We start from the raw sequence: 21,243 nt of genomic DNA on the forward strand, positions 1-21,243 counted from the left end.
TGTGAACACTACTGGTTACAGACCAGTCCATCTCCCTGACTTCACACTAGTCTATTTCTAAAATATCTGCATTGTTTTAGATTCAACATACCTGACTGAGTTATCATGTACTACAAACAAACAAACAAATAAATAAATATAGAGTTAAAGAATTTTACTAGATCGGTGAGATAATTTGCATTTTTAAAAAAGATGAATTATGAACTGTTAGTGTGAGCATTAGAAATTATATTATTTTGGTGACTATGTGTGAAATTCTGAACAATTTCTTTCAAGGGATGGATACCTATTTAAAATTTTAACAAGCATTTCTCACTCTGTTTTTTTTTGTTCTCCTGATTGCCCTTATCCAGCAGTATATGATTTGCAAGCTCTCTCCTTATTGCTTGGGTTGCAAACACTGTCATGAATTAAATATGTTGTCTATGGAGTATAGCTAATCTATAAACCAACATCATGTAATGCAGCTTAACCTTGACTTTCTTTGACAGTTGTCATAAAAATTGCTTTTGGTTTCAATCCAGTCCTGTTTGATAACCACAGTTTGCATTGCTTCTCAGAGCAAATCCTTTCCTATGATCTGAGCGAGGAAGTTCTAGGCTCATTGTATATGTCAGGTCTTCTATTTAGGTAAGTGAAAATAATAGCTGATGCAAAGTCCTTGGTTAAAAAACAGTAGATGTACCTATGTCTTTGAACAAAGGTCAATAAAACAACAACTTAACAACAACTCAACAACTTTCTTCAGAAAACTCACATCTCAGAAAAAGCACTTTTGCAAGCATATTCCTAGAGACTGGTATAATCGAAAGATCCTAGACTTCAGGCCACATGGATGTTGGATTGAATCCCAGACTCCCACCTGCCTATCAAGGGAATTTTGGCAGCAATGAATTTAACTCTTCCATATCTCAGTTCATCCTAGAGTGGGGTTGCAAATGCCAAGTCATAGATTGTTATGTGTAACAGGAGAATTACAATATAGAAAGCACCTGGCACAGTGCAAGCAATAGTGGGCCCTTAAATTCTAGATAAGTCATTCCCTGACCAAATTAGCCTCCCTAGGTTTTAACTTACCACTGAGTTTCACAGGGTTTTTCCACTACTGTGCATTCTCAAATTCTACTACAATAGGACTCAGGACAGAGGAACACTAAGGCAGACAGCCTGGGTGGGGAAGAAATAGAGGGGTAAGGAGGGTTTAGCTCTCTGGGCAGAAATAGGGCTTTATGGAGCTTTCAAAAAATGAATCTCAGGGCTTCCCTGGTGGCGCAGTGGTTGAGAGTCTGCCTGCCAATGCAGGGAACACGGGTTCGCGCCCTGGTCTGGGAGGATCCCACATGCCGCGGAGCAACTGGGCCCGTGAGCCACAACTGCTGAGCCTGCGCGTCTGGAGCCTGTGCTCCGCAGCAAGAGAGGCCGCGATGGTGAGAGGCCCGCGCATCGCGATGAAGAGTGGCCCCCGCTTGCCACAACTAGAGAAAGCCCTAGCACAGAAACGAAGATCCAACATAGCAATCAATCAATCAATCAATCAATCAATCTTTAAAAAAAAAAAAAATGAAGCGCTGCCTTCTTAAAAAAAAAAAAATGAATCTCAGCATACTGTCAGCAATCATGGACTATGCTAAGAATACTGGTGTGATGGTTAATTTTAGGTGTCAACTTGACTGGGTTAAGGGTTTCCTGGGTGAACAGGAACCGGTCTCCGGATGAGATAAGCCTTTGAATCAACAGACTGAGTAAAAAAGATGGCCTTCTCCAATGTGGGTGGACATCTTCCAATCCATTTAGTGGCTGAATAGAACAAAGAGAAGGAAGGGTGAATTTTCTCTCTCTTTGAACTGAAAACAATCACATTCTCCTGCCCTCAAACATTGGTGCTCTTGGTTCTTGGACCTTCTGACTCAGACCAGGTCTTGTACCATAAGCCTCCCATTCTCGGGCCTTTGGAAAAGAACTGAATCACATCGTCACTGGCTTTCCTGGTTCTCCAGCTTGCAAATGGCAGATCATGGGATTTCTAAGCCTCTATAATCACGTGAACCTTTTCTTATAATACATCTTCTTTTATATATATCTATGTATCTGTTACTGGTTCTGTTTCTCTGGAGAGTCCTGACTAACACAGCTGGGTCTGGGGGGTTTTTTTTATATTCAGGTTATACGCAAAACACAGAATTTAGAGTCAGAAAATATGGATTTATGCCCTACCTCCACCTCTTACTACCATGTTCGTGTGAAAATTAATAAAGAAAGGAAACTCACTAAAATGGAGGTGGGAGGCCAGAAGGGGGAGCTCTCATGTAGTACCACTTGAAGTCAATTATAGCAAGAATTGTTAATTACAGATCAAAAAAAGAATCATCAGGAAAGAATCATCAGTTTTACATCTCAAGAGGAAAAGACGTACACAGCATCTCATATGAGAAATCAACTACCCCAGCAACTCAGCCAATGAGAAACTGTCATCATGCTGAACTCTCACTTTTCTCCAATGGATTTTGTTCAAAACAATCCCTCTCAACTTCCTCCTTTTTCTTTATAAAATAATGTTCCTATTCTTTGTTTCTGGGACTTGCCTATGGTTTTTGTCTTAGCTTGCTTGTCATGAATTGCAATTCTCTGCTATTCCTAAACAAACACATTTTTGTTGGTAAAAAAACTGTTTTGTTTCTAAGGTCGACATTCTTAAGCAAATATCTTCACCTATTTAGGCCTCAGTTTTCTCATCTGTAAATTGCCAACAAAAATATTTTATGCTATGTTTAGTTCAAACGATTAATAAGAGAATCATATGTAATTAGTGTATGAGATACGTCTTTGAAAGTATAAATTCTTATACATGTTGTTAGCTATTATTTCTTGGTCTGGATAAATTAACCATATGTCATACACCAAGGAGATATAAGAATTAAGACAAATTGATTATATTTTAAAATGCTACATAATCTTCAAGGGAAAAATTCTCAAGGAAATAGATATTTTCAAAATATAAACCAGTTTATGTTGGCCATATAAAAATCCTCATAGATTTATAACACACACACACACACACACACACACACACACACAAACACACTCTCTTCATTTTGAGAAACCCAGGGCTTCTCAGCAAAAAAAACCTAGACTGTTTCACTAGAAAAACTAGTGACCTGGAGATTTTATTACCATGGTTTATACTTGTTATTACTATAAATGTAATGTATTGAAATTTTAAGTAATAAAATTTTAAGCTGTTTCAGAAAGTTAAATAAAATACAAAATCCCTTTTTTTAGGTCATTCAGTTAGCCTCCTAATACGGGCATAAACTTCAGAGGATTGGACTTTGGACCTTGACTCCTCAAAATAAAGCAAACAGTTTCCCATGACTTTATAACATGATTCAGCCATTGGAAATAGGTTGCACAAAAAGCTTCATGCAGCACAGCATAGCAAACACGCTCTAGTTGATGCAATAGTGTAGGGAAGGACAGCATGCATATACATTTAACTATCCAGAGAAGCTCCTTAACTTTAAAATTATGCATGGAACCAGACCATATAGAAACTTCTAATGGACTCCAAAAGAAGACTAATGACAGAAATTAATTAGAGATGGAGAAAGAATAAATACTATTTCTTCAAAAAGCATGTACTAAGAATTCAAGGGAACAGATACGTTACTCATCCAGGATATGTTTAATGAGGTTTCAAGAAAGCACTCTATTTAAAGATTGGTAGCGTGTTTTGGTTACACTTGAAGAAGGACACTCTGCTGTTTTCTTTTTCAATCTGACTGGAATTCTAATTTTTGCTATGTCAAAGAGACTCTCAAGTGTTTTTTAAATCCTCTTATAAAAATATTTCTCTATTTGGCAGTTAAAGTAGATCCAGTCAACCAAAAGTACATTGCATTTCGGGGAAAGAAAAATTAAAACCTAGTTCTAGTCTCTATTATTTTAAATCTGCTATATTTACCAAATACTTTTCACTCATTGATATATTTTTTAGGCATCAATATTTCAATGGAACAGGATAGAAAGCCCAGAGATAAACCCACACACATATGGTCACCTTATTTTTGATAAAGGAGGCAAGAATATACAATGGAGAAAAGACAGCCTCTTCAATAAGTGGCACTGGGAAAACTGGACAGCTACATGTAAAAGAATGAAATTAGAACACTCCCTAACACCATACACAAAAATAAACTCAAAATGGATTAAAGACCTAAATGTAAGACCAGACACTATAAAACTCTTAGAGGAAAACATAGGCAGATCACTCTATGACATACATCACAGCAAGATCCTTTTTGACCCACCTCCTAGAGAAATGGAAATAAAAACAAAAATAAACAAATGGGGCCTAATGAAACTTAAAAGCTTTTGCACAGCAAAGAAAACCATAAACAAGATGAAAAGACAGCCCTCAGAATGGGAGAAAATATTTGCAAATGAAACAACTGACAAAGGATTAATCTCCAAAATATACAGGCAGCTCATACAGCTCAATATCAAAAAAACAAACAACCCAATCCAAAAATGGGCGGAAGATCTAAATAGACATTTCTCCAAAGAAGATATACAGATTGCCAATGAAAGGACGCTCAACATCACTAATCATTAGAGAAATGCAAATCAAAACTACAACGAGGTATCACCTCATACCAGTCAGAATGGCCATCATCAAAAAATCTAGAAATAATAAATGCTGGAGAGGGTGTGGAGAAAAGGGAACCCTCTTGCACTGTTGGTGGGAATGTAAATTGATACAGCCACTATGGAGAACAGTATAGAGGTTCCTTACATAACTAAAAATAGAACTAGCATATGACCCAGCAGTCCCACTATTGGGCATATACCCTGAGAAAAACATAATTCAAAAAGAGTCATGTACCACAATGTTCACTGCAGCTCTATTTACAATAGCCAGGACACAGAAGCAACCTAAGTGTCCATTGACAGATGAATGGATAAAGAATATGCGGCACATATATACAATGAAATATTACTCAGCCATAAAAAGAAACGAAATTGAGTTATTTGTAGTGAGGTGGATGGACCTAGAGTCTGTCATACAGAGTGAAGTAAGTCAGAAAGAGAAAAATAAATACCATATGCTAACACATATATATATGGAATCTAAAAAAAAAAAAAAAAGGTTCTGAAGAACCTAAAGGCAGTACAGGAATAAAGACTCAGATGTAGAGAATGGACTTGAGGGCATAGGGAAGGGGAAGGGTAAGCTGGGACGAAGTGAGAGAGTGGCATGGACATATATACACTACCAAATGTAAAATGGATAGCTAGTGGGAAGCAGCCACATAGCACAGGGAGATCAGCTCGGTGCTTTGTGTCCACCTAGAGGAGTGGGATAGGGAGGGTGGGATGGAGATGCAAGAGGGAGGAGATATGGGGATATATGTTTATGTATAGTCAATTCACTTTGTTATACAGCAGAAACTGACACACCATTGTAAAGCAATTATACCCCAATAAAGATGTTAAAAAAAAAACAAAACAGTACTTCCAACTTAAAAATTGCCTCAAAATTTAAAAGGTTAGATCTCATGTTGTGTCCTTACTATAATAAAATTTTAAAAATTTAAAGTATAATGTTGGTATTTAGTATACATTAAGTGCTTAATAAATATTAGTTCCTTGTCCTTTTAAAAAATATTTATCAATATGAAATTTTTTGTGTACACTGCTGTTAAAATTTTATATTATGCTGCAGTATGTTTGCATATTATTTTAATATTAATATGAGAAAAGATTACTGTGACCAAGTTTTCTCATTTCATATAAAGCAGAACTTTATGTAGGTAAATTTTTTTTCCAGCAATTTCTTCCTCTAAAAAGATAAAGTTTTTCTGAAGTATGAGGCTAAATACCATTTGAAAATAGCTCAAGCTTGTTGAAAGAATTTATTATTTTTACAACCTCACCACACAGAATTTTATATTATAGCTCCATTATTTGCCAATAACCATATGCCTCTAAAAGAAGAGAAGAAAACACGCATGGAACTAGCATCTTAAAAATATTTTAATTAAACCTTAGCATGCTGATTTCTCACTAGAAGAATGCAGAATGTGAGTCAACAAGAGAGTCTTAAGGAAGTGCTATTACTTCCTCCTCTATGTTCCCAGAGAATTATCTGTATTCTACATTCCAGAATTTATGTATGTCATACTGAAATTGTTTTTATACATATCAATTTCTCGTAAGAGAATGCTAAGTCCTCTACGATAAAGATCATTTTATTATTGTTTTATATATTATCAGTGTACTTAACATGTTGAATAAATGAATAACTCTACATTTGAATGAGTATAAATGTGATTTTGGTAAATTTTAAAAAACATTTATGATCCACAGTAAAAATACATTTTACTTTTGGGTGGAAAATACAAATGTCTATCTCACAAATGTCTACCTCCCTGTCTGTCTGCTATCTATCTATCTATCTATCTATCTATCTATCTATCTATCTATCTATCTATCTATCGTCTCTCTCTCTCTAATCAGCTGTGGGGAAAGGGAAATTTTCCCTCTTCGCCTTCTTAGTTTTTTTGGCTAGCAATTAAAATGACATAAGGCAGATTAACAGGAGAAAATCAAATTTATTGCATGTGCACATGGAATCCACATCAGTATGAATTCCAAAGACGGCAAGGCAAAGTGAGGTATATATGTTATTCTGTACCAAGGAGAAGGAGATAGGGTTCTGAGACTTCAAAGCGAAGAAAGGTAATTCACAGGAAGATAAAAAGAGTTAATGTTTGGTAAATAAATGTTTGCTGGGCCATTCAAAGACAGTGGGACAGAGAGAGGACTTTGATCAGATGGGCCTTGCTAGGTTCCTCCCTGTCTACCACACCTAATTCATACTTAGTTATCTAAGGTGATAGCTCCTTCCTGGGGCAGGCCTCCTATCTTAAATTCTTTTAGGCAGTAAGGAGGAAGTTCAAAGGTTCTTTCTGAGTCTTTTGGGCCTTGATTGTTTTCAGCTCAAAATAATCCACATGTCAGAGTGGCACATCTTGGGGCCTTCTGCCTGAACCCCATCACTATCATCTATCACCTATCTATCTATCTATCTATCTATCTATCTATCTATCTATCTATCTATCTATCTATCTTTTAGAAATATCAATGTAGCATCGCAAGCAACATTTTTGCCTTTGCGAAAAGGAATATATACAGGGAACACAATTAACCTATTCAAATACCCTTAGAAAGAAGTGATAAAGATCAGGCTAGTTTGGAAACAGCTGAAAAAGAAAGGTGCCTGCTGGCTTAGGAGGCCGAGCAAAGGATGGAATTAACCCTTCATTTTGTGATCCTGGCTAACTGGTGGAATATTGACAGCAATGACAGGGAAATTGAGAAACTGGAAATAATGGTCTGTTTTAGGGGCTGTTTAGGGTGTTTTTGATGTTCCCCCACTATTGAATATCTCAATATCCAAGCTTATCTTTCTACATTGGAATGTATAGTGGTTATTTTTAGCTAAAGGTTTCCAATCTCTTTGACAATTTGTAGTTTGTATGTTTACCTCTGGTATGACATGACATCAAGATGTAATTCTTAGGCAAAGAATGATTTCTATTTGCATAAATGGAATTAAGTTAAACTTCAGTGTCTGGAAGTCTATTAGCAAAGAGGCAAATATCTTAGAAATTAGCTGAACCGGATGGCTCTTGACATGGCTCTCCAAATCACATGGTTTACCATTGTTGAGATTCAACATATAATCCTAGGTTCAAAAATTAACTAAAAAAAAAAGTAACTAAAAAAAAAGTAACTAAAAAAAAAAAAAACATGCCATGAAACAAACTGCATCATGGAAATATTTTGAATACTATACAAAGCTTGATTAAGTTTTTTCTTTCTTTCACAATGAAAACATTTTGGTCTTGAGCATGATTTTCAAAAACTATTAGGTTTCTATCTATTAGATTTCAAAATTTCTTACCAGTGTTGTTCTCATCTCCCACTACTTTCACCTCCTTCCTACTCCAAGTCACTAAACTAAGAAGATAAAGAGTTGCCTCTGATAGATACTTTTGGCAAAAACTAAACCCAACAGATACAGAAATGTAACACAGAGCATTGTTTTATTTTAATTTTTTTAAACATCTGAGTCAATTCTCTTTGGGCCTCAGAATATTAATTTATTAATATTAATTATTTTCATGACAAGTATTATTTGGGATCCATCCATCTGAACAAATCAGAAGTTTTATAAATAATATCTTTGTATGATTGATTCACTTTAACATTATTTTATGTGAAATGAAAGTATTTATTTTGTTAATTTGGTTTGTTCTCAGACAGAAAACACACCCATGATAAAAGTAATTGTCAATGCAATAGAGTAAAATATTAACATTTACAGGATTATTGTTATAGGGTGTATGGTAGCATCATATACCTGACAAGAAATTCGTATCTTACAACCTTAGAATGTGTTCAGATGTTTATAGCATATAATTTATCAAAACAATTCATAATTACAAAGCACATTTCTTGACAGAAGCTATTTCATATGTTCTTATAGTCTCTTTGCTGTTTATCCAAAGATACAACACTTTGCTTATGAGATGAAGTGTGATACACAACAAATTCCTACAAAATCTGTTGGCATTGGTAAAAGGAGATAAAAAACTAAGCTAGCTGAAAAGAGGTTTGGGTGTGAGACAGACCTCTACTCTTGGTGACCTGCAGGTCTGGTGGAAAGAATTATTCCAGATAGCAATCCATAGTGCTGCATTGGGTTCTGTTCCATTGTAGGAATTAATGTTTCAAAACATCTTTATTGACTGTCAGGTGATGCTCTGTTAAAAGCCAGTTTTTTCCCTTTACGTTCTATTGGTTCCTAACTTGATTAAAATATTCTCAGAATGTAAGTGCTATAATGACAGCCTTTAGGAAGAAAAACTGAGACACCTGTCATGGATGATTAAAAAATTAAAAGATCAAATTACTTTCTTCAGGTAAAACAAAATTGGAATTTGGTAAGCATTATTACTCCAGTACTTCCATTTAGAAATAACATCTTAAGGACTAGTAAGAATGTCTGAAATATTTTTCTTCCCAGATGATGACGTCTTATAAGGAACTAATTATTCAGAATCTAGTCACTTTGTCTGTTAGTTCTTTGTAGTAAGTTTAAACGATATAAAGAGAGAAGGTAGTGTTAATTATGACAGATTCTAAGACCGTACTATCATGGAAGTGGTTTAATTTTAGATAAGATTCCAAAAAAATGAATCTGAATCATAACAAGCAAAATAATTCCAAGGCTTTTGAAATGTGACACTACTGCTGATTGCTGAGAATGTAATTATTATAAAGAGTCAACAGTGAGTCTGCACTAAAATATCATTTAGGTGATCCTTCCTTCTTGCAATGCAAAAAGGAGCATAATAAAAATTTAACTTTGCTAAGACTCTGAGAAAATATTCAAGTGAAGCAATGACAACAGTAAGAAACCAAATAGCAACAGGACAAATCACAGAACTTTTTTGAGTCCTTAGAAATTTGGGAAGTGAAAGCATATGAAAGTAATGAAATTAAGCAGGGTTTGGAAATCCAGTACTGGTGTTGTCCAGATAAACCAGAGTTCAAGAGCACTACAGTGCCAGCTTTACATGAAATTGCGAAGTAGGTAGATTTTGGCTTTGGCACTGACCAATTGTTTTTCACTCCTACATTTGGTGGGTGGGGACTGGGATAGGGTTGAATTGGGTAAAAGGAGAAGAGTATGGCAATTTCTCAAATTCCTTCAAAATTTTCTGCTTTGGGCACTTTTCCTTAGCCACCACCATTCAACTAAGTATCCATTCCATGTACCTCAACCCAGAAGACTACCATTAGGTCAACTTTTGCTTCCAAAGATTTTTCGCTTTTCTTCTCAACTAAATACCACTCACCACCCCCCTCAATGTTTCTCAGTCTGAAATCTGTCTGATAGACCCGTGTGGGCAATAGGAAAGCATTATAGAGCTTTTGTTTTGGCTTAGCTGGAAGATCCCTTTCTTTCAGTATCTCTCTGAGTTTTAGACTTGTCATCAGTAAAGTAGAACTAATACACCAATGTCATAGGATTGTGATAAGGATTCACTGGAAATAGAGTTTCTGGCACCCCAGAACTTGGCACAAAATTTGGGCTGGGGTGCCCTTCATCTTCCACATAGAGCTACTAAGAAGGGAATTCTGTACAGTTTGCCAGCTGGTGTGAAGTAGTTATAAATTTCCTCCCTCCCTCCCTCCCTCCTTCCTTCCTTTTAAAAATCCTAGTCCATCTGAAATACACCACTTTCTCATCAGTCACATGTAGTTCACTATAAAATAATCCTCAAAGTTCAGGTAACTAATTTCAAAACCTGGTGGGCATATCTCACATGCAGATCGAAAAGCCATACAGCTGGTCTGGTACATCTAGGAGATGTACTTCTGCTCTGCAATTCCTAATGTCACTGCTTTTGTGGGAACACTTTTTATTTGAAATCTTCCCCAATACAGATAAAAGTGGGGTTACTTTGACTGCAGAGAGAGGGACTAAGGAGAATCTGGAGCCTCTTCTGCTCTACAGTATCCAAGGCCATGTCAAAGAACATATGCAATTTGAAAAAAGTATAAAATCATTTTTGCTTTGTTATACAGCAGAAACTAGCACAACACTGTAAAGCGATTATACTCTAATAAAGATGTTAAAAAAAAAAAAGAATCCACCTGCCAATGCAGGGAACATGGGTTTGAGCCCTGGTCTAGGAAGATCCCACATGCCCGCGGCGCAACGAAGCCCGTGCACCACAGCTACTGAGCCTGCACTCTAGAGCCTGCGAGCCACAACTACTGAGCGCGCGTGCCACGACTTCCACGACTAGGTGCCATGTGCCTAGAGCCCGTGCTCCGCAACAAGAGAAGCCACCGCAATGAGAAGCTGGCGCACTGCAACAAAGAGTAGCCCTGCTCGCCGCAACTAGAGAAAGCCCGCGCGCAGCAACGAAGACCCAACGCAGCCAAAAATAAAACTAAAAGGTAAACCAGACTATGTTAATGTGCATTCAAGACTGAGAAACGCTAATCTACCGGGTGGTAGAAGTAGAATTGTTTGGGTGTGACTCACTTTAGCGACTTGAGTTTGTAGTTAGAATTCACCAGCAGGCCAAGACGATATATTATTCTTCAAGGCTGCTGGAGGTGAAGTTTTGTTATGTTTGTTTGTTTGTTTGTTTTTGATGTAGACAAATAGAGGTAGGCCTCAGGGCAAATCATTACATAAAGATTTTCATCTTTATCTTAAGAGCAATGCAAATCCACTGGAGGGCTTTAAGCAGGGAGAATGCAATTAGATTGTGTTCTTAAAAAGATCATTCTGATAGGGATAGAGTAGGATAATTAGTTGGTTTAGAAATCCCACTAGGGGATTAAAGACAGAAAGGGAATTTTAAGGGAGTTTGGGGAGACTGTTGTAAACTATTGACCACTCAAGAAAAGAATCTAGTAACCTAGCAACAATCTACACTACCTTGATGAAAGACCAGGTGCATCTAAGCACCAGGAACACTCAAGCCACAAACCCTGATTGTTAAAACACAATAGATATGCGGTCTGAATCTTGTTACATGAAGTTAGGGAGTGAATAGTCCTTGAAGAGTAGCATTTCTGCAAGACAGAAATATAGGTGAAAAGGGAAAGAAAGTAGGTGAAAGGGGACATCATACTAAAACCTGAGACGAATTACCATATATTAGTATATGTCACCACCCTTCTGCTAATATACATATTTAAATAGCGTCATGACCATCTCCATTAGACCATACAGGGTCAAAGGAGGAACTAATGATGTAAGCCTTGATGTCTACCCAAAAATGAGGAAGAAGGTGGTCTTCTTCCCTCCCCACTTTTTCTTTGATTATAAAAATGTAGCCCTCTTTGTTCTTGGGGCTGTGCTCCCTTGCCTGCCCACCTGTAGCTCTCACAAGCATCCTATGCTAATAAACTCACTCTTTGCCTATCAAAAAATAAAAATGAAAAAATAAAATAAAATCCTTTTTGAGGTCTGATCTGGAAATAATCATTCTTTTTTGAAATCTACCTGTCCTTTCACAGAAACAAGACAGAAACCAACACAAAAAGGCAGGATTTCAATAGTAGAGTTTCTAGCTTTATGCAGGGAATTCTCTAGTTTTTATAAAGTTGAGTAAACAAAAACTGGCTCTTTCAAAAAAAACACATGTATTCTGGTTTCTAAAACTTTCCTAGGAAAATAAAGTCTTTGCATTAAAACTAAATAAATAAAGCATTATATAACTACAAAACCCATAGATCTTTTATACATTTGATATTTATACCCATTTAGAGTCAAATGTACATTAAATTAAGGTAAGACATAGACTAATTATGAAAAATATTGTTATTCAGAAAACAAAGTGCTATACAAAGAGGCTGAGATATTAAAAAAACAGATTTCTTCAATTCCCCCCCAAAAGCACTGGTTTTTATAAAGGGATACATTATTATAATTCAAAAATACTTCATAATTTTAGAGAAAAAGCTTAAATAGTCCCACATTTACAGCTTTCTAATATACTAATTTATTAGAGAAATTTAGAGCATTTGCTACTTTGGGGATTTAAAATGTTGCAATCACTAATAATGCTGTTTGCCATGATAATAAAATCATGGAAGCAAATCATTTTATAATTTAACAGGTGGCATTTTTCACATTGTTATATATGTCAGTTTATTTTTGATAAGTTTTAACAAATCAACTAAGTACTTTGTGATTTAACATTATATTTACTAATTTTTTTCAAGATAATTATTTTTCAGTCAGTCGATCTGTGCTTTGCCCTTCTAACTAGCTTGATACAGCTCCAGACAAAGTGAGGAGAAGAGGTCAACAGTGGAGGCTGCTGTGGATTGTGTCAGAAAAAGAACTTGGGCAACTCACCTAGAGAGACTACACTCAGGTTCCCCCACCCCTAAAAATTGATGTAATAACAGTCACTCCTTTTATTTAGCACAGGGGTCCCCAACCCCCAGTCCACGGCCTGTTAGGAACCAGGCCGCACAGCAGGAGGTGAGCAGCGGGCAAGCGAGCGCCAAGCTTCTTCTGTCACTTCCCATCACTCGCATTACCGCCTGAGCCATCCCCCCCATCGCTCACATTACCACCTGAACCCCCTCCACCCCCCGCCCGGTCCGTGGAAAAATTGTCTTTCACGAAACCGGTCCCTGGTGCCAAAAAGTTTGGGGACCTATGATTTAGCAGACATCATAAAGATAAATAATATAATTAAAGGAACTTGAACATATGGGAATAAATATATAAATCTGAGGCAGGATTGTTCTCGTTATTATGATCATGATGAACAATGATCATATTCAAAAGCTGAATAATTAATACAAATTACACAAGACCATTTTTTTAATACTGCATGCAAAGAGAAACTTGGAAAGTGGGGAGGAATCTCAAGCTGGGCTGCTGGGAAAGTCTGAGAGCCTAAATCCTGCCAGAGGCACTGCCGGGTGTGCTCACTTGCAACACTCCTGTCTGGCAGCTCCCATGTGAGTGCATCACAGATTTGCCTTTCCCACCAGCCTGTGCTGAATAGTCTCCCCTCCTACTTACAACCAGGCATGTTTCTCTCTCACTTCTGGCAGGAGCAAGAGCCAGAGGCCTGATGGGACAAGCAACTTGTCTTCTCTGATCCAAGAAAATGCCCATAGTTTCAGGAGTTGAATATTGAAATTGAACTCTCCTGTACCACCTTTACACACAGGGCTAAAACCTGTAGTCTCTGGCTTTGTTATCAGTCACATGCTAAATAGGAAAGACACTGGGTCACCCCTAAAAAACAAGGCTTTGTTTCTGCATCAGAGTGTGCAGTCAGGCTTTCTACTGCTGTACCATAAAAGTCAGACACACCCCTCTTTAATATAAAATTTTCATGTAAAGTAGCAGTGTTAGAGCATCTCTGTTTCCTTCCCCATAGGGTCTCTGGTCCATTGTCTCTGTCACAGTGAAGTCTTCCCTGGTGTCCTCTTCCTGACCTTATTTCTCACTCAATTATTTTCTCCTTCTATACCTCTATACCTATCCTTGGGAACACTTATCTCAGTTATAATTTTTGTTTACCTGCAAGATTATTTGATTAGTATCTGCCTTGCCCAATGGACTTTAAATTATAACAGATCAAGAACAGTCTTTATTTTTACTAGGGCTGTCATATATAACATGCATGCATAAATAAATAAAATTTAAAAAGATTACAGGACACCCAGTTTTATTTGAATTTCAGATAAACAATAATTTTTAGTATAAGTATGTTGTTTATCTAACATTCAAGTTTAACTGGGAATCCTGCCTTTTATCTGGCAATGTTTTCTAGTCACAGTTTGACCTTCAATACCTATCATAGTGTTAGGGACATCAACAGAGTTCAATTAAAATTTCTTGAATGCGGAATGAAAGATTGTAGGAAGGCAGGAAAGTACCATAAAATTTTAGATAGCTGCCAATATATAAGAATGCGTTATTTCTATACTTAAATCCAACCCCTTCCCAAAATTTCTTTTTTTTAAATAATTAATTAATTAATTAATTTTTGGCTGCATTGGGTCTTCGTTGCTGCGCGCAGGCTTTCTCTAGTTGCGGCGAGCGAGCTTCTCATTGAGGTGGCTTCTCTTGTTGCAGAGCACGGGCTCTAGGTGCACGGGTATCAGGAGTTGTGGCACGCAGGCTCTAGAGCACAGGCTCAGTAGTTATGGGCACGGGCTTAGTTGCTCCATAGCATGTGGGATCTTCCCGGACCAGGGCTCGAACCCGTGTCCCCTGCATTGGCAGGCGGATTCTTAACCACTGCGCCACCAGGGAAGCCCCCTCCCAAAATTTCTTAAAATAAAAATTTGAAAACAAGGAACAATTCATCAAGCTCATATATAAAAGACTTTGACAGAGTTATTGACAAAAATATTATACTAGACTTCTGCCATTAACATAGTTTCGACCCTCCTGGTTCCTACATATAAGAAGTAACAAAAATCATATGCACACTGTAGAACTAAAAGCAGAATTTAAGGCAAAATGGTCTTGTATTTTTTTAAAACTTTGATTAAAATATAGCAGATGAAACATAATAGGTAGTTGCAGTGAAATAATTCTCTAGAGATCAAGTGCTGTAGAAGTAGCAAGGGAAACTGGTAAGTAGCCTTCATAAGGTTTTAGGTAAGCTCAGGTATTGTTCTTCCTCATTTTCGTTATAATTGTTTGACATAATTCCTTCCTATAAGTTACAAAGCAGATTATTCTTTCAGAACTTTTTACGCTCATCTTTTTTTTCAAGAATTTCAATACTGAATGCCTACTGTGTGCAAGACAATGTCTATAAGAGATGATAAAAATATGTGTAAATGTATTAAAGACACATAAAAAGTACACTTAAGTGGAAACACATTCATTTTTTTGTAGGAAGAATTTGCTACATCCCCCAAATGTAGAAAGGCAAAGATTGCAAAGCACAGAAAGAATCGATTTAGGGAATTCCCTGGTGGTCCAGTGGTTAGGACTCTGCACTCTCACTGCCGAGGGCCTGGGTTCAATCCCTGGTCAGGGAGCTAAAATCCCACAAGCCACATGGCATGGCCAAAAGGAAAAAAAAAAAAAAAAAAAAAGAATTTATGCCAGTACAAGTTAAGACATATAATATGAAAGAGCTAATTCCCTCTAATACACATGCAGTTTGTCCCTTACTCTCCATGATCTATACAGTAGTATTAGCAATTTCATTTGTTTGAATATTTCATTTTAAAACACCACAAATAAAATAAATTTTACTACAAGTTTAGTTTATATTACTACTACTCTGTGTAAGCTTACTTCTACTTTGCTGTTTTCTTAGAAAGAAATGAAGAGATCCAGTGACACTCTCTTCCTTATTACAGTATTTTAGAAAACCACTTTGTGGTAGATTAAAAATGAGCTACAAATTCTTTGCTATTCCTTCACAAGAGGTGGGGTCTAATTCCCCTGGCTTTGAATCTGGGCTGGCTTTGGTGAAATCTTTCCTCTTGTTCTATATACTTTGCAATAGTGTATGGAAGATTGAAGTGTGTGTGTGTTTTTTGTTTGTTTGTTTGTTTTTTGAGTGTTTGGTAGAACTTTAGGAAAAGCCATACCTGGCTTTGTTTTACTTTTGTTTTTGGTTTGTGGGAAGATTTTTTCACTCACAATTCAAACACTTTAATGGTTATGGAACTATGGTGTTTTTCTTTTTGATTTGTTTTCTAGGGATTTGACCATCTTATGTATGTATTCAATTTTTTAAAAAAATAAATTTATTTATTTATTTATTTATTTATTTATTTATTTATGGCTGTGTTGGGTCTTCATTGCTGTGCGTGGGCTTTCTCTAGTTGCGGCGAGCGGGGGCTACTCTTCGTTGCGGTACACGGGCTTCTCATTGCCGTGGCTTCTCTTGTTGCGGAGTACGGGCTCTAGTCGTGCAGGCTTCAGTAGTTGTGGCACGCGGGCTCAGTAGCTGTGCTCGCGGGCTCTAGAGCGCAGGCTCATTAGTTGTGGCACACGGGCTTAGGTGCTCCGCGGCATGTGGGATCTTCCTGGACCAGGGCTCGAACCCGTGTCCCCTGCATTGGCAGGTGGATTCTTAACCACTGCGCCACCAGGGAAGCCCTGTATTCAATTTTACTGGCATAAAGTTGTTCATAATATCCTTATATTAGCTGTTTAAAAATTTGCATCTGTCATGTCTCCCTTATATTTCTAATGTTAATTCTTTAAGCGCCCCTATCTCTATCTCCTCACTACCCCCTCCGTCTTCCTCTCCTCCTTCTTCATCAACCTTGCCATCATGTTTTCAAAGAAGTGGTAGTTCATTTTAACTTTGCTGACCCCTTTGTTTCCTATTTTATTTTCCCCATTTCCTAATCTGTTAGTAAGGATGAACGGTAGAAGGTATATCTCATGGTCAGCTAGCAGCATGTCCCACACCCACTTGGAAACTGCACTGATGTTCCCTAGAGAGCTAAGGAAAAGTGCAAATTTCATAAAAGTACAACTTCCAAAGGGAAATTCTATGCATTATTTATTTTTAAATGATATATTTTGTAGCAAAGAATCTGGCCTTGACAAAAGAGGGGTCTAGCCTTGTCCCTGGCTCCAGGAAGGTAATCTCTAAACTCTAAGGAATATCCCCAGTGATAGGGGTGTCTTTGTTGTTTATGGTAGGTCTTGTGAACCACATCTGCCAGCTATACTAGAGAAATGGCTCATGGTGGGTCCCTCTGATCATGCCTGAGAGTTTATGCTAACAAGATGACCCATGGTGGGCCTCTTGGACCATGTGTTATCGGCCTGAGTTCTGGAGAGTAGGGGCAAGAGACTGAGAGCACCACAGGGGCAATCAATCAATCAGTCATGCCCAAGTAATGAAACTCTGACACTGAAGCTCAGATGAGCTCCCTGGGTTGCCAATACTCCACACATACTGTCACACATGGATGCTAGGAGGGTAATGTGTCCTGAGGACAATGGAAATCTTGTGTTTGGATCCCTCCCAGACTTTGTTCTGTCTCTTCTTTTGGCTGATTTTAATGTGTTATTTCCCTGTAATAAATCATAACTGTGATTATAATGGCTCTCAGAGAGTTCTATGAGTCCTTCTAGGGAATTATGGAAACTGAGGTGGTTTTGGGAAACACTAGTTCGGACTAACAAGTCACATTCCATCAGACCAAGGAAAGTACTTTACAGCTCATATGCCCAACAATGGGCAGGGAGGTATTGTCCTCAGAGGACAATGGTTTGATAGAGAATTAGAATGGACAATTAGTACATTTGTTGTTTAAAATGGGGGAGATAGAAGCAAGAAGGGTTGGTTTATACACCTTCATGCGTGTGTTCTCACATTCAACATGAGGGGCGCCAAGGGAGGGTAATGACTAGATAGATTCCTTCACTTTTCTGGGTAATCTGGGGAGAAGGAAATAGGGGAGTATTCTGTAGGACTATACAATTTTTTTCCCACAGAGGGAGGATGGTGGTATGACTATATTGTTTTCTTTTTTTCTCATATCACCTCAGCCTTTTTTTTTTCTTACTTAATGCAGTGGTCCAAGGACCAGGCTTGCAACTGTTGGTGCCAGAAGCAGGCATGATCCCTAAACAAAAAACTGTAGCTGTATTTTTAAACCTTTACATCAGGATTCCCAAAGGGCTGATGCCTTTACCTAATCTGGCATAACTGGGGTTGGTGAAAAATGTAAAATTAGTTGCCTAGTGCTTGAGATAGCCTACTAGTTAATGCACTATATAATTCTTCCCAGTGTAATGGGAGTGGACTGAGGGGGAAGTGCTTGCTAGACTAGTATTACTACCAGCAATCTGGACCTGCTCAGTGGCCAAACATCACATCTTTTCCAAAGGTGGAAAGTTTGGGTAAAGCTAAACAGTTAATAGGGATAGGGCAGGAATAGTAGCTGAAGGTAAGGAAATGAATAAATGGGTTATGTAATGAGGGAAATCAAATATTACATCACTACTTTGAGGAAGACTCAGAAGAAGAGATGATATTGTCTCTTAACTCAATTTTACCAGATGCTTGAAAGGGTGAAGATCGCTTCTGCTTTTGCAAACTGACATGGTTGTAGGGAAAACTGCAAACCTGAGTGGCATCACTCTAGGAGACATTTTGGTTCTACAATATGATGGTGGACTGGACTAATTGTTGATGACTTACTGAGACTCTAGTAATGTGCCTGTATCTTTTGATCTTATTTCTTAAGTCACATCTACTGCCATACTGTGATAATGGTATAACGCAGACACTATTGGTGAGGTTATAATGCTGATATTGGTGGTCACATTGGGAAAACTAGTTAAAGCCTCCTTAAGATGTAATACTGATGGAAAATAATTGACCTGAGGAAGAAGAACTGTATTTAGTCAATAATCAACTAATTTCCATGCTAAATAACTGCACAAGTTTATCCTAAGCTAGAAATAATGGTAAATCAAGAAACAAGAATGTGAAAATGTTGTAATAACTTTATGGGACAGATTAGTTGGTTTTTTTAAACATATCTCTACCCCACAGTGGTTCTTCCAAAATTCATAATGATACTGTTGCTGTGTCTATCATATAAAAGCTATACTAAAAGTAGATGCCCAGACAAATATGATTGTTTTGCTGTAAGAGAGACTTGCCCAAAAGCCAGAGGGTAGCCTTTGTAGTAAATCATTTGACCTGGCCAAACGAAAGATGTGGTCTTTGTCCATAGCAACTGGGAGTTAACTTCTAAACTCTTTGAATTTCTTGAGTGATAGATGTGTCTTTGTTATTCATGGTGGGCCTCCTGGACCACATCTGATACTTTATGCTAATGAGGTGACTTATGGTGGGCCCCCTGGGCTTCATGGTTTCAGCCTGACCTCTAAGAAGTAGGGGGCTAGAGACTGAGTACAACCACATGGGCAATCAATCAATTATGTCCATGTAATGAAGCCCCAATAAAAACTCTGGACATGAAAGCTCAGAGGAGTTTCCCAGGTTGGCAATACTCAGTGTATAATGTCATACACCGTTGTGGGGAGAGTAATGCATCTTGAGGACAGCAGATGCTTCACTGTAGAACTTTCCCAGACTCTGCCCTATGCATCTCATCCTTGGCTGATTTTCATTATCCTTTCCCTGTAATAAACCATGGCTCTCATGTACACATGTACAATAGCTCTCAGTGAGTCCTGTGAGTCCTTCTAGTGAATTATCAAAACTGAGGGTCGTTTTGGGACTCCCCCCTCCCCCGCCCAACTTGTACTTGGTATCAGAAGTCTTGGGAAAACTTGATAGCCCAGAGGACTGTGCCCTCAAACCTCACATTTTAGGGAATTTTGGAAATTTTGTCTGTATTTAAAATAGAGAAAAATGGACCAAAAAAAAAATCTGTCCTCATGTATGTCATTTAAAAATAATTGTAATGATTGCAGGAAGCCAAGGCACATCAAATTATTTTTTATAAATACCACAAAAGAAGTAAGTCACACCAGATATTTAAAAAAGAATAAGGTTTCTATTAAGCAGCAAAGTTGGGCAATGACTTCACTCCTCTATTTAAAGGAATTTACATGGCTTAACAGACCCCATGAGACTGGGCTCCCACTTCTGCCTCACCTGCAGAAGTTTGACACCTCAGCCTTGCTGGCCTTGTTCAGTTCCCCAAAAATGTCATACTCTTGCAAAATATAGGGCATGGATTTTCCTCTGCCTGGAATGCTTTCCATCAAAATTTTACCTGATTTATTAGTGTTTATCCTTCAGATCTCAGCTCAATTCTCATTTTCCAAAGAAAGCTTTCCCTGATTGCCACAGAGTACTCTTACTCACACCTGTGTAGGACTATGTACTTCTCCTTTATAAAACTTATGACAATTGTGATAATTTATGTCTGTATCCCTTACTAGATTGTAAGCTCCATGACAACAGGATTACCTATTTTTCTCCCTTGTACTGAGTGGTTACTATGAGCCAGGTACTGTGAAGCACAGTTATTATTTCATTTAATTCATACAATTCTGTGAGCCAGATGTCATCATTCTTGTCCCCATTTACAGAAAAGAAACATTTGACTTGAAGATATACATGAATATGGAGAGTGTTACACACTAAAATATGGGGACTACCAGGATTGAAATCCATGAATTTTGACACCTATATGTTAAAATCACCATATTATAGTACATGTTCAAAAGTACTCGTTGAAGAAACAAACAAAAATTAATAAAGTATGTGGTTAATAGAACGCTATGTTTTACAAATACTACCATTTCTAAAAATTTAGATGATAGTCTCTCAGACCATAATTGTATTTTATCCCTCTTATAATCAAGAATATATTCCAGGGACTTCCCTGGTGGTGCAGTGGTTGAGAATCTGCCTGTCAATGCAGGGGACACGGGTTCGAGCCCTGGTCTGGGAAGATCCCACATGCCGCGGAGCAACTAGGCCCGTGCGCCACAGCTACTGAGCCTGCGCATCTGGAGCCTGTGCTCTGCAACAAGAGAGGCCGCGATAGTGAGAGGCCCGCGCACCGCGATGAAGAGCTGCCCCCACTTGCCACAACTAGAGAAAGCCCTCGCACAGAAACGAAGACCCAACACAGCCAAAAATAAATAAATAAATAAATTCAAAAAAAAAAAAAAAAGAATATATTCCAGAATCCTAC

The 21,243-nt window shown here is 37.7% G+C and overlaps 1 protein-coding gene and 1 long non-coding RNA gene across 2 annotated transcripts in view; both read right to left on the minus strand.

Annotated features, from left to right (window-relative positions):
- LOC309629927 (uncharacterized protein) overlaps positions 1–21,243 on the minus strand; it is a 179,407-nt gene that overhangs the window by 20,737 nt on the left and 137,427 nt on the right. The gene's annotated exons all lie outside the window — the stretch shown is intronic.
- The window catches only part of LOC309629949, a 36,948-nt gene continuing 32,021 nt past the window's right edge, over positions 16,317–21,243 (minus strand). The window contains exon 2 of the long non-coding RNA XR_014245318.1: positions 16,317–20,928. This is a non-coding gene — a long non-coding RNA (uncharacterized lncRNA). The remainder of the gene's footprint in view (positions 20,929–21,243) is intronic.

This window comes from Balaenoptera borealis (assembly GCF_965194805.1).
Source record: "Balaenoptera borealis genome assembly, chromosome: 5".
Classification (NCBI taxonomy): Eukaryota; Metazoa; Chordata; class Mammalia; order Artiodactyla; family Balaenopteridae; genus Balaenoptera; species Balaenoptera borealis.